Source organism: Bos taurus, chromosome 16, assembly GCF_002263795.3.
Source record: "Bos taurus isolate L1 Dominette 01449 registration number 42190680 breed Hereford chromosome 16, ARS-UCD2.0, whole genome shotgun sequence".
In the NCBI taxonomy this organism is placed as follows: Eukaryota; Metazoa; Chordata; class Mammalia; order Artiodactyla; family Bovidae; genus Bos; species Bos taurus.
The window spans coordinates 20,992,914-21,006,203 of NC_037343.1; the positions used below are offsets into that span (position 1 = coordinate 20,992,914).

Genomic DNA, 13,290 nt, shown 5'->3' on the forward strand with positions numbered 1-13,290 from the left:
CAAAAAAGTTTCCAGGAAGGGCTGTAGAAAGAATCTGAACTATAGTGTTATATAAGTGGGTGTAAAGAAATGGGATGTGAAGAAGTGAAGTGGGCGTAGGATAATTCACGCTATCTAGAAGTTAGGCTTTCAAAGTATGAGAAAGATCAGAAAGAAATAGAAAGAAGTATTTAAAAATTTAAATTTAAAATTTAAAAATGTAGTATATAAGAAAAGACGCTATTGGAAGGAAAAAAAAAAAAAAACTTCTTCCAATCAGAACACAGAGATGCTGGAATCAGTCCTGGACAGAGGAAAGCTATTTTCCTTTAATACTAAGAAAAAGGAGAGCCAAAGAAGGTATATTTGGATTGTTGTTGTTGTTCAGTAGCTAACTCGTATCTGACCCTTTGCAACTCCATGGACTGCAGCACATCAGGCTTCCTTGTCCTTCACTATCTCTTGGAGTTTGCTCACACTCATGTCCATTGAGTCGGTGATGCTATCTAACCATCTCATCCTCTGCTGCCCGCTTCTTCTTTTGCCTTCAGTCTTCCCCGGCATTAGGGTCTTTTCGGATGAGTCCGCTTTTCTTCACTGGAAGGACTGATGCTGAAGCTGAAGCTTCAATACTCTGGCTACCTGATTTGGAAAAGTTCATCCAAATTTGTGGACTAATAGCCTTACTTTGGAAAGTTGAAGACAAAGTCAAGTTCTCGGGGCAGGGGAGAGGATGTGGGCAGCTTATTACAGGGACTTGGTGACAGGACACAGAATAACTTTTTGGGGACAAGAGAAACAGGAAATGTTGTTGTGGAAGGTCATGTGAAAGCACTGACGAAAGATCTACTGTTCAAAATTATTAATATATATCTGTGTAGCAACAAATCACATAATTTTGTGATTTTATTCAGCAGTGCTCAGTGGACGAGCTATGGCGGTGGGTAGATGGACTGATTCATCCCAGGTTAGGAGTTTATGGAGCAGGATGGCAGGCAGAATTCTAAGAAGACCCCCAGTGATCCATATCCTTGTACAGCTTGCTCTCTGAGTGTAGAAAGGACCCATGCCTATGATGGGATAATCAGTGCTATAATTAGGGTGTGTACTATGACATAACTGGCTTTAAGGAAGGAGGATCATTCTTGGTGGGCTTAAGCTAAGCAGGTGATTCTTTGAAGGGACTGAACTCTTCCTGGTGAAAGATTCAAAATATGAGCGTTTCAACATGAAGATTCTCCATAGTTGGCTTTGTAGTCGAAGGACCATGTTCTTAGGACCTGAAAGGAGCCTCCAAGAACTGAGAGAGATCACTGGCTGACGTGTCGTCAGCAAGAAAACCAGGACTTCAGTAGTACAGCCGCAGGGAACTGCATTCTGCCAACAACCTTCAAGAACTTGGAAGTGGACTCCTTTTTAAAAAAGCCTCTAAATGACAACATAGCTGATGCATGCTGTGACTTCAACCTTATCAGACACGGAGCAGGGCACCCAGCTGGGCTCTGCCTTTTTCAGATGTGTGATTTGCAAATACTTTCTCCCAGTGCATGGCTTATATTTTCATCTTATTAATAGGGTGCTTTACAGAACAAAAGTTTAAATTTTGATGAAAAGCTTTTCTTCCTCCATTGAATTGATTTTATCCTTTTTAAAGAATCAATCGAGCATACTGCTGTTAAAGTGGGTCTATTGCTGGGTTCTCTATTCTCTTACGTTGATTTATTTGTATACTGTTCTGTCAGCACATAGAGTCTTGATTACAGTACTCAAGAGAACTGTGAGCCAGTACATGGGTATTCTTTGAGTCACTAAGTTGGGGGTAATTTGTTAAGCAGCATAGAAAACACATACACAGTGAGGAGACTGGAGATGATATAATAAAGGACAGAGAATAAATATGAAAGAAGAGGGAGCTTCAAGGAGGACGAATCAGAAAGTGGAGGCGTTTTGGAATGCAATCTTTATTACAGTATGAGGACAGTGAGCATAAGAAAAGAGAAGAGTTGGAAGAAGACCAGGCTGTGATAAGAAAATAGCATAATAAATGTCAGATATGTACGGGGAACCAAGCTAATGGTCATACAAAGATTAACTCATTCAAACCTCACAACCTTATGGAAGAGTTGTAGTGCTATTCAAGGCCACAGAGCTGGCTGGAGTCAAGATTGGGACTAAGTCTGTCCAATTCCACACCCTGTATTCTTTTTTTTCTTAATTAATTATTTTAATTGGAGGATAATTACAATATTATGATGATTTTTGCCATATAGTGACATGAATCAGCCACGAGTGCACACATGTCCCCTCATCCTGAACGCCCCTTCCACTGCCCTCCCGACCCATCTCTCTGGGTTGTCCCAGAGCACCGGCTTTGAGGGCCCTGCTTCATGCGTCAAACTTGCACTGGTCATCTATTTTACATATGGTAATATACATGCTTAATGCTATTCTCTCAAATCACCCCACCTTCGCCTTCTCCCACAGAGTCCAAAAGCCTGTTCCTTACATCTGTGTCTCTTTTGCTGCCTTGCGTATAGGATTGTCATTACCATCTTTCTAAATTCCATATATATGTGTTAATAGACTATCTTGGTGTTTCTCTTTCTGACTTACTTCACTCTGTATAATAGGCTCCAGTTTCATCCACCTCATTAGAACTGACTCAAATGTGTACTTTTTAATAGCTGAGCAATATTCCATTGTGTATATGAACCACAGCTTCCTTATCCATTCATCTGCCAATGGACATCTAGGTAGCTTGCATGTCCTAGCTATTGTAAACAGTGCTGCGATGAACCTTGGGGTACACGTGTCTCTTTCAATTCTGGTTTCCTTGCACACCCTATATTCTTAACCACCATTCTCCTTCATTGCCTTCAGTTATTACAATTTGGGGGAGGGGAAGTCTATCTCTTTTGTTCTGTTTCCTTTTTTGCTCTTTATTAATGTCCTCATGAAACATAAAAGTTACTTAATTTTTTAGTGAAAACATAAGCAAAACAGGAAATATAGAGGAAACAGTGTCCTTGAAAGCCAAAGAGTCAGATTTATATAAAGACAGCAGAGGAAATGAAGGGCATGAAAGAGGAAGATGTTATAGAGGAGCTTATTTCACCAGAGCCAAGATTCCCAAGGAGACTTACGAGGGGGTTAACAGTGAAAGACACATCTGGGAGGAAGGGGCACAAAAAGAGTGAAGCTGATCGACTGCCCTAGGTGGTCAGGCTGAGACAGGGCTGCACTGTCTGTCTGTTCTCAAGATTCCGAGGGGCTAACTGTGGTTTCTGGGCTCTCTTCTCCCTCTGGGACATGGATGCCTTTGGGGGATGCCTAAGAACTAAGCCTGGTACACGTGACTTCATTTAAGCCTCACCTACCATGCTGAGAGACAGGGGGGCCTGGCGTGCTGCAGTCCACAGGGTCACAGAGTTGGACACAACTAAGCGAATGAACAACAACCACCACCCCGTTGACAATGGGAATAGCCATCACCTACGGAGCCCTCTCTACAGCCTTCTTTTTAGTAGAGCAATGCAGTCGGTAACTGTGGAGTAGAAGGGGGGTTTGGTTTTTTGTTTTCCTTTTAAGTAAGAAGTAGATAATAAATCTTTAGGGAACAAGGTTTTTTGAACTAAAATCTCTGCAGATGCAGAGTTCCACACTAATTCTTTCTCATTTAATCCCTTGCCCCCACCTATGGGACTGAACTACAAGTAGCAGAAATGTATAGCATTTTGTGAGAAGTCAAATAATATTACACCTATGCAAAAGGACAAAAACAACTTCAAATTCTCTTCTAAACATGTACTTTTCAGAAGGAAAGAGCTACAGCAGTTTATAATACAGATTTTTATTTTTATATAGAGCTTCTATTTTTTGACTCAGCAGCATAATTTTATGCTTAGTGTGCTGTGTACACATCATGGTCTAAATTTGTGCTCTCTAATATGGATACTGGGACTCCCCAGGTGGCTCAGTGGTGAAGAATCTGCTTGCCAATGCAGGAGACTTGGGTTCGATTCTTGGGTCAAGAAGACTCCCCTGGAGGAGGAAATGCAATCCAGTATCCTTGCCTGGGAAATCCCATGGACAGAGGAGCAGTTGCAAAAGAGTTGGACGTGATTTAGTGACTAAACAACAACAATATGGATACTAGCCATATATGGCTATTTAAGTTAATATGAAAAATTAGGTTCCTCAGTTGTACTAGCCACATTTCAAGTGCTCTAGACACACATGTTTAGTGGCTACCATAATCAGCAGTGCAGATACAGAACATTTCCATTACTGCAAAAAGTTCTATAGGATAGCACTAGTATAAATAGGTTATCATCGAAAATTTGAACTAGCTTTGGAAGTGTATATAATTTACAATGAACATCTTCCCTGTGAACCATCAGTATTTTACTGAAGAGACTCTGAAGTATGAATAAGTGTATAACTTATTTATGTTTAGGGGTGTTTAGGAAGTGCTTCCCTGGTAGCTCTGACAGTAAAGCGTCTGCCTACAATGTGGAAGACCTGGGTTCGATCCCTAGGTCGGGAAGATCCCCTGGAGAAGGAAATGGCAACCCACTCCTGGAAAATCCCATGGACTGAGAGGAGCCTGGTAGGCTACATTCCATGGGGTCGCAAAGAGTTGGACACGACTGAGAGACTTCAGGAGAGGAGAGAGAGGAATGGGGAAGAAGAAATGTCAGTCAAACTCCTAACTCAATACCCTTTAATAGGGTCAAGAAATGGAAATAAAAATAAAGGTGAGAAGAGAGAGTATTAAGAAGAAGCCACAGAGCATGTAAGAACTACATCCTCGTAGCAACTATAACTGAGGATGCCAAAAGACCAAGGCACATGTGTCAGTGTAGAAGACACTGACAGGGAGTTCTGCAGGACCGTCACACGTGACCTAGGATGACACGTGAAATTTGGTGCTTTTGGTTCTATCTCTGCCTGTGATTTTCAAAATGTTGTCTTCAAAGTGTATTCTATGCAGCCCTGGGCAGCAGAGAGAAGTCTGGTCTTGGTTTGGAGAGAGGAGGTCCCCAGAATACTGAACTAGAGGTCTTTGCATTCCTCACTCCAATGAACTTGCAAGGGCCAAAAAAAAAAAAAAAAAAAAGCCAGTTTCACTTAAGAATGTCCTTGACATAGCAAGATTCCAAGGGAATCACAGCAAATCAGAAGAGGAATTGATCCAGTCTGTTTTATTTATCACCATCTAAAGCTGAAGCTATCTTCACCATAGAGACATAGATGCTAAATTACAAACTGTAAATGTATGTTAATGTATTCCCAATGACCCTAACCTTTAATCTGGGCAAATCTTACATTAAGCAAACTCGATATTTACACAGAAGATAAAATAAAGGGTGAATATCTGCTTTATAAAGGAATTTATCATAGGATTGTAAGCAGTTACTTGTGTGCATTTAAAGTAAGTTTGGATTTACACACAATTTCTCACATAAATTTCCTAGACTTTCAAATGAAATAAATGCAAAATTTAAGTATCAATGTAAAAATCAATTAATAAATTATATTTACTCAATTTAAAAACAAGTATCTCATAAATAATTAGAAAAATATTGGAAAGAAAAAAATTCTGGACCACTTACAGTCAGTATATAAAGGAAAATGGAGTGAATAAAAAGTAATCCGTTTGATACGTTTAATATTTTTTAAAACTAGGTAGTCATAAAATGATTTTTATTTTGCAGATTTTTATACTTGTATCTTCAAAAAGTCAACCCAATAATTAAATGTGAATTTCAAAAGTTAGCATGTTATTTTTAATCAGACATTAGAGACTAATTTCTCTCCTTTAGTCAAACTGAGATTCTTGTCACATTTTGTGTACCTCTCCATAGTTATTTTAATGAATATTTCATTTGTCTGCATTATATTTTTAATTAAAAGAAACTTATCATATATCATTGGCTTCCCCGATGGCTCAGCAGTGAAGAATCTGCCTGCAATGCAGGAGACACGGGAGACATGGGTTCGATCCCAGGGTCGGGAAGATCCCCTGGAGGAGGAAATGGCAACCCACTCCAAAATTCTTGCCTGAAGGATTCCATGGACAGAGGAACCTGGTGGACTACAGTCCGTGGGGTTGCAGAGAATCAGACATTACCGAGAGAATGTACACACACACGTCATCGTATATTACTAACAACTGGACTTTCAACACAGAAGTACATGTTCCACGGAAACAATGATTAGATGGAATATAAAACAAGTAGTCTGGGCTTCCCTGGTGGCTCAGATGGTAAAGAACCTGTCTGCAATGTGGGAGACCTGGGTTTGATCCCTCGGTTGGGAAGATCCCCAGGAGGAGGGCATGGTAACTCACCCTAGTATTCTTGCCTGGAGAATCCCCATGGACAGAGGAGCCTGGCAGAGGGTCACAAAGAGTTGGACACGACTGAGCAACTAAGCATAGCACACAAAACAAGTAGTATAGTGAAAATAATAACAGTTTCATAGTTATGACACTCTCCGAGGCTCTTTAATATCTGTACAGAGCACATGTGAGTTTACCTTTAAAACCAAGGCTCCATAATCTAACATGAGTGCAGCAAAGTTGGCTGTTCATCAGATTTCTACAAGTAATCTTATTTTATACCTGAAATTTTGTAAAATATCTTTCTGGAAACTATTCAAATTTTAATGACTTAGCTCCACTATTCTCATATACTGCACTGAAAACTTCCAGTGAGGTGAGTTATTCCACACTGAGTCCCATGCTGGGGACTGTTCTATTACTTTAAAACCATACACTACTATGTATAAAATAGATGACTAGTGAGAACCTGCTGCATAACCGGGGAACTCTCCTCAGTGCTCTGTGGTGATCTAAATGGGAAAGAAATCCGAAAAAGCAAGGGATGAATGTATACGTATAGCTGACTCACTTTGCTATACAGAAGAAACTAACAAAACATTGTAAAGCAAATATACTCAAAAAAAAAAAAAAACCCTAAAAAACTATCCCTTTCTCTTCCCTAGCTCAGCAGCTCTGGTTCTTAGATTTGACACTTCCAAAGTCCCCCACACCAAACTTTATTAACTATGCAATCACTGGTACTGAAAATTCCCAAATGCTATTGCAGTAGAACCTGTAAAATATTTCCCCACATTTATTAAAAATAAAATTGTTGAAATTCTATGAAGTAAAAAATTTGAGATTCATATATCAGATTCTTTTTTTGTAGTTCATCTTCCAAAACAAAACAAATACCGACTTAGAGGAGTCATCAACTGAGTCGTAATTATCGCCTACTATCCAGTAAGAAGCTTCTAAAGGTGATTTTAACTGACTATTTTCAGGTGGTTACTACAGCTCTGAGGAGAGTGCAGTAGGATTACACAAAACCACAGTTCATCTATGCCTTCCCTATGCCCTGTGCAAGCATCAGGAAGGGAACTGGGGTTGTCTCTTTATTACTAGGCAGTAGTGGAACTTGATAACCTTGATCGCAGAGCCAATGAGTTTTTAATTAATTTATTATTTATTTGGCTGCACTGGGTCTGGGCTGCACTGGGTCCTAGCTGCTGCACATGGTATCTTTGTTGCATCATGTGAGATCTTTCACCATGGTACATGGGCTCTCTCTAGCTGGGGTGTGCAGGCTTAGATGCTCTACCACATGTGGGATCTTAGTTCCTTGATCAGGGATTGAACCCGTGACCCCTGCCGTTGCAAGGTGGATTCTTAACCACTGGACCACCAGGGAAGTCCTGAGCCGATGACTATCGATATGTGCATTGTGTTGTATATTTTGAGAAATTTAAGAAAAAGAAAAAGCTTCTATCCTTAGCAAATTCATGGTCCATTAAAGGAATTATATGCATATAATAACTACAGTCTAGAAAATAATGTAACAAATATTATAATCCAGTAGAAATAAAGACCTAAAGGCAGAATAGAGAAGGTGCTGAGAATTGCTGGTGGGAATTTGAGGGGAAAAAAAAAGATTTCTTGAAGGATATTGTAGCAGATACTGTTATGGCCTCCTCAATAGCTCTAGAATGTTCTAATTCTAAATTTCTGATTATGTCAGTATACTAAACAGCTACCTGTTTAAACCATTATTTGTAGGATATTTCGTTATTTTTTCCTGACAGGGGTCTCCAAAAGAGTGATCTCCAACCATTTTTGAGCACATAGTGCCTGAAACAGTTATGAAAATATCTTCTGCTTGCATATTTTATGCAGACATCTAAAATTTTCACTGTAATCTAAATATTTGTAAAGGACTCATTTTATATTACATATATATATTGATATTTTAAAGTCAAATAATTGCACCACTCTTTGAATATATACATTGAATCTAAATATCACTGTGCTTTTTATACCAGCCATCAATCCATTAAAAAAAGATACTAGGAAAGGCATTTCTTTAAAAGTTGAAAATTTTACATGGTTTAATTTTCTCCTGCAATTCCTTGAATTTCCAATTCACTCCCTCACAGAAGTGTATCCTAATGTAATATAATTTTATTCTTGAAAGCTTTTTCTTAGTTACCCTATCATAGTATTCTGCAACACACACATATATATATTTGCCTGAGTGCTCAACTTCTAAGTCGTACCTGACACTTTTGCGTGCTCAGCTGTGTCCGACTCTTTGCAATCGTACATACTGTAGCCTGCCAGGCTTCTCTGTCAATGGAATTCTCCAAGGAAGAATACCGGAATGGGTAGCCATTCCCTTCTTCAGGGAATACACACACACACATTTGTGTGTGTGTGTGTGTGTGTGTATATATATATATATATATATACACACACACATACATATTTACATATATATACACATACATACACATATATACACATACACGCCTATAACATTTTCTTAAAGATTTGTGATTATAATACTGGAACAAAATTTTTAAGAAGTTTATAAGTTAGTCAAGCTAATAATAATTGCTGTTAGTTGATAACCATCAATTACTTAAGATCTGAAAAAGTTATCATTAGTATACAATTAACCAAACATACAAACCAACATAAGTATATTTTGATAATACTAAAAATAAAAATAAAATTTTATTAGAAAACTATCATTAATAAGCTTTTCCCCAAATTAATTCACGTACCCATTGATGAATATTACTTTGGCATCAATTCTATTTGTATTTTTAATACCTTGAGTGCTCAGAAACCTTGTTCACACAAATTGGTAAATGGAAATAAAATAAAAGGAATTTGGTTAAAACCATCACTTGATTATTGAACTCCTTCAGAGTTTTATGCCTAAAAATATCACACAATGACTTCAAGATTCAGGGGTATTTTAAATCATCTACCAGATGCTGAAAACAAAGAATTAGAAACTATCTAGTTAAATTGCATTAAGCTTTGTGACTTAGTCATTTGATTTAATCTGTCAACATCAATATCAGTACAATATGAATGACCCCCTGTTTGGAACCCAAGAGGATTTTAAACCTCAGGGCAATGTGCCAAAATAAAATTAGAACTGAGAGGGCATCTTTTTTTTTCTAAGGTGGAAGAGAGGCAATTTTAAGACTCCCACCCAAAGCATCCAGTTCTGAGAGTCAAAGGTGTGTAGCAGAAAGAAGCAGTTCTTAATGGTCATGTGAGCACTCGCTGTGGCTATCCCTCAAGGCTTAGCCCACAGGGAGCAGAAATGTCCATCTTCCAGTCTTTTCCTGGAACAGTTCTGACTGCACACTTTACAAGCTGCTGTCTGAGGTTCTACAGTGTAATTTAGCATGCATCTGTGAGCCTCCTCAGAGTTCAGGGCGTGGTGGGCACTTCCTCTGCCTTCTCACTCCTGCTCGCTGCAAAATATAAACAGGCTGCCAGCACTTCTCTAGGAGGAATTTGTACACAGGTCTGGTGCCCTGCTTTTGTACTTGCCACCCGAGAGACAGACCCCTGGATTTCCTGGTTTTGTCAGCCAATGGAGCTTGCATTCACTGGTCCACAGGACTACAGCAAACAAAGAAGCAGTTTTTAAACAGGCACAGGAACCATGTCCACTTATGGCAAAACAGTGTCCCCTCAAGATCAGTGCTGAGGGAGCAGGCAAAACAGAGTCCCCTCAAGATGAGTGCAGAGGGAGCAGGCAAAACATCCATTTTTGTTTTTCCATGGAAGGGCCTTAGCTACATACTTTCCCAGTTGCTGACTGAGAGTCTGGCTTATAATCAGCCTGTATCTGAGGTGCTGCCTGTAATCCTTCCCTTTTGGACACTGATGATCTTGGCACACCCTCAATTACTAGGAGCCACCGAGAACAAAGATGGTGGCTTGGCTAATCACAAAGATTTGTGAGACAACCAAGAGCATCTCCTACATGAGACTAGTCTCATTGGTACACAATTAACTGAACAAACGTAAATATATTTTGATAATACTAAACATTAAAATTTGATTAGAAAGCTATCATCAATAAGCATCAAATAAGTAAAATCAGAAATGAAAGAGGAGCCATTAGAACTGATCACACAACAAATACTAAAATACATAAGGATCATAAGAAAATACTATAACCAATTGTACTCCAACAAATCAGATAACCTAGAAGAATGGAAAAAATTCCTAGAAACACACAATTTACCAAACTGAAATCATGAAAAAACAGAAAATTAGAAAAGATTAATAACTAGGGAGGAGATTGAACAGTAGTCAAAAACCATCCAAAAAAATTAACAACTGTGGGAAATAGATGGGGAAACAGTGGAAACAGTGTCAGACTTTTATTTTTTGGGGCTCCAAAATCACTGCAGATGGTGACTGCAGCCATGAAATTAAAAGACGCTTACTCCTTGGAAGGAAAGTTATGACCAACCTAGATAGCATGTTCAAAAGCAGAGACATTACTTTGCCAACAAAGGCCTGTCTAGTCAAGGCTATGGTTTTTCCTGTGGTCATGTATGGATGTGAAAGTTGGACTGTGAAGAAGGCTGAGCACCGAAGAATTGATGCTTTTGAACTGTGGTGTTGGAGAAGACTCTTGAGAGTCCCTGGGACTGCAAGGAGATCCAACCAGTCCATTCTGAAGGAGATCAGCCCTGGGATTTTTTTGGAAGGACTGATGCTAAAGCTGAAACTCCAGTACTTTGGCTACCTCATGCGAAGAGCTGACTCATTGGAAAAGACTCTGATGCTGGGAGGGATCGGGGGCAGGAGGAGAAGGGGACGACAGAGGATGAGATGGTTGGATGGCATCACTGACTTGATGGACGTGAGTCTGGGTGAATTCCGGGAGTTGGTGATGGACAGGGAGGCCTGGAGTGCTGCGATTCATGGGGTTGCAAAGAGTCGGACACGACTGAGCGACTGAACTGAACTGAACTGAATCAATAAATGTGATACATCAAATTAACAAAATGAAGAATAAAAGTCATGATTATCTTAATAGATGCAGAAAAAACATATGATAAAATTCAACATCTTTTAATGATAAAAATACTCAACAAATAGAAGGAATGTACTGCAACATGGTAAAGACCATATATGGTAAGTCCAAAGCTAACATCACAGTCAATGGTAAAAAGCTGAAAGTTCTGCCTCTAAGATTAGGAAAAAGACAAGAATGCCTACTACTCTTGCCACTTCTATTTAACACATATAGGAGATCCTAGACAGAGAAATCAGGCAAGAAAAAAAAGTAAAAGCATCCATATCAGAAAAGAAGAAGTAAAATTGTCTTTGCAGATGACTTGATACTATATATAGAATATCCTAAAGACTCCACCAAAAAGCTAGTAGAACAAATGAACAAGTTCAGTAAAGTTACAGGACACAAAATCAGTGTACATAAATTAAATTGGCTGTGTTTGGATACACTAACAACAAAGTATCAGAGAAAAAAGCTATGAAAACAATCCCATATACAACAGCATCAAAAAGAGTAAAACATTTAGGAATAAATTTAACCAAAGAGGTGAAACTTCTATACACCCAAAACTATAAATCATTTTGATATTTGGCAAAACTAATACAATTATGTAAAGTTAAAAAAAAAGTTAACTTAAAAAAAAAAAGTCATGTGGCCACATATGAAAAAAAATAAACCAAAATAAAACATTGATGGAAGAAATGGAAGAAGACACAAATAAATGGAAAGAGATTTTGTATTCATGAGGGGGAACAATTAATACTGCTAAAATATCTATACTATGCACAGATATCCATACAGTCCACAGATTGAAGGGAATCATAAAAATTCAAATGGCATTTTTCATAGGAAGAAAAAAAAATCCTAAAATATTTGTGGAACCACAAAAAACCCTAAATATACAAAGTAATCTTGATAAAGAAGAACAAACTTGAAGCTATCACACGTCCTGATTTGAAACTATTTTCAAACTATACAAACTGAATATATATATATATATATATATATATATTTGCACAAAAATTACAGCAATCAAAACAGTATGATAGTGGTTAAAAACAGACACATAGATCAATGGAACAGAGAGCCTAGAAATAAATTCATGAATATACAGTCAAGTTATTTATGACAAGAAGCTAAGAATATGCAAAGAAAAAGGGACTGTCTCTATAATAAGTGGTGCTAGGAAAACTGACAGCCGTCTGCAAAAGAATGAAACAGGGCCTCTATCTTACACCATACACAAAAAACACTCAAAATGGATTAAAGACTTTAACATAAAACTTAAATCCTAAGATTTCTGAAAGAAAACGTAGGGGGGTAATCTCCTTGATACTGGTCTTGGCGATGATTTTTTTAAAAATTTAACCCCAAAAGAAAAGGCAACAAAAGTAAAAATAAACTAGTGGGATTACATCTAACTAAAAAGCTTCGATGACAGCAAAGGGAGCATCAGCAAAATGAAAAGGCAGCCTACTGAATGGGAGAAAATATTTGCAATCATATATTTGATAATGGGCTTCTCTGGTGGCTCAGATGGTAAGGAATCTGCCTGCAATGCAGGAGACCCAGGTTCGATCCCTGGGTTGGGAAAACCCCCTGGAGAAGAGAATGGCAAACCACTCCACTATTCTTGCCTAGAGAATCCCATGGACAGAGGAGCCTGGTAGGCTACAGTCCATGAGATGGCAAAGAGTCAAACATGACTGAGCAACTAACACTTCCACTTCACTTTCACATCTGATAAAAGGTTAATATCCAAGATACACAACACAGGGAAGTTATACAACTTAGTAGCAAAAAAAACCCCAAATCACACAATTAAAAAATGGGCAAAGAATTTGAATGGATGTTTTTTCCAAATAAGACAAACAAATGACCAATGGATACACGAAAAGGTGTTCAACATCACTAATCATCAGGGGCTGCG

At 38.4% G+C, this 13,290-nt stretch overlaps 1 protein-coding gene across 4 annotated transcripts in view; it reads right to left on the reverse strand.

The window, feature by feature from the left end:
* The window catches only part of GPATCH2 (G-patch domain containing 2), a 195,545-nt gene that overhangs the window by 62,711 nt on the left and 119,544 nt on the right, over nt 1-13,290 (reverse strand). The window lies entirely within an intron of this gene.